This window comes from Populus euphratica, unplaced genomic scaffold, assembly GCF_000495115.2.
Source record: "Populus euphratica unplaced genomic scaffold, PopEup_1.0 scaffold188.1, whole genome shotgun sequence".
Lineage (NCBI taxonomy): Eukaryota > Viridiplantae > Streptophyta > Magnoliopsida > Malpighiales > Salicaceae > Populus > Populus euphratica.
This window is the reverse complement of record NW_011499966.1, coordinates 173,136-174,789: the sequence shown is the minus strand read 5'-3', so window position 1 is coordinate 174,789 and position 1,654 is coordinate 173,136.

Genomic DNA, 1,654 nt, shown 5'->3' with positions numbered 1-1,654 from the left:
AAAAACAATTAGAGAGGAACTACAAGTCTCTATAATGTCTGTTCGAATGAATGCAATGTTTAACCATGTTGATGCCTTCATTGCCTTACCAGGTAGTCTAGGCATATTGGAAGAGATCTTTCACATTTCCTCTTGGGCCAAACTGCATATTCATCATAAACCCATAGGTTTGTCAGTGTTTGTTATTTCAGATGATGTCTTCTATACTCTATCTTTTTACTTTAGGACATTGAGGACAATGCCTCATTTTGATTGGGAGAGAGGGTAGTAGTGGACGAAAAAAAATTAACTAACTGTGTTTTTCATTTTATAAAGCATGTGCAAAATTGTTATTAGTAGGATTGCAGAGTAAAGGAGCTCTTTTGTTAAAGTGAGTCCTGAGATGCATTTAGTAACAATTCTTAACAAAGTCTATTATAATACTTTTTAAAATATTTAGGTTTACAAACTTTCATACTATTATCACTTAATTATGCTCATATACTCATTTAACATGTATTTTAAACCTTTATTTTCACACACATATATTTTAACATATGATTGTGGGTTGCACATTATATTATTATATTATTTATGTTTTTTTTTGTTAAAGGTAACTAAGAAAAATGGATAGTATACAATTTGCAAAAAAAAAAAGAGCAAAAAAAATAATGATGATAATAAATATGTAGATAAGTTTGGTTTTGTAGCCTCCTTAACCTAAGCAATTACGCTCGAAGGGGTGTTTTAACACCTAATACCCTAAACTCAATTGATTTGGGAGCTATTTGCCCAACGCGCTCGTAGGGGTGTCTCAACACCTAATGCCCCAAGACCAACTGGTTTGGGAGTTATTAGCTGAATGCTTGTTACATGGATTGAAGATGCATTGTGTTTTAAGTTACAAGTATATATATTAAAAAACAAAAAAAAAATCCCAACCCAAAGAAGTTAACCTTAAACATTAGAACAAGACTTTTATTTTCTTCCAAGTAAAGACCCATAACTATGTGTTGAGCATATATATAAATTTAAAGAGAGTTTGTTTATCTGGATAGATTAATGGAAGTTGAATGATGAGTACCTTGCTTTGTGGAATTTACAAATTATTTTTCTATTTTAACGCTTTGATTATTAGGGACTAGTAATAAGCTGGTTGGGGATTGTGATTAGTACTTAAAAGTGCATTTTATTAAGGTTTTATATCACCATTTTGCACTTGAAGTATCAATAACTCTTAACTAAAACATGTTTTATAATAACATATCTAATAATATAAGATACCTTTAATTTGTGATAAATATTTATTTTAAATGCAGGCCTATCACATAAATAAAAGGATTGATTGATGAATTTAAGAATTGAAATTAAAATGACAAAGAGATGACCAAACTTAGAAAAGAGATGCCGGTGCAATCCAAACCAGAATACTATTTGGTAATTATGTCATATCTAGAGCTATAGATCTTGGATTTAGGTCTACTTTATATGGATGGAAAGGTAAGACAGAGACCTTTGACTTTCATATAGAGCCTAAGATTTAAAAAGACCATTTTTAAGTCCAAATTGTAGTAACAATATAGAAGTTCGAATCTGTCCTCTAGCTCGAGCACTGTTTAGTATTTGGCCCATATCTGGAGTTCTAGAAGTCTAAATAACCCCCATTGTTGACCCT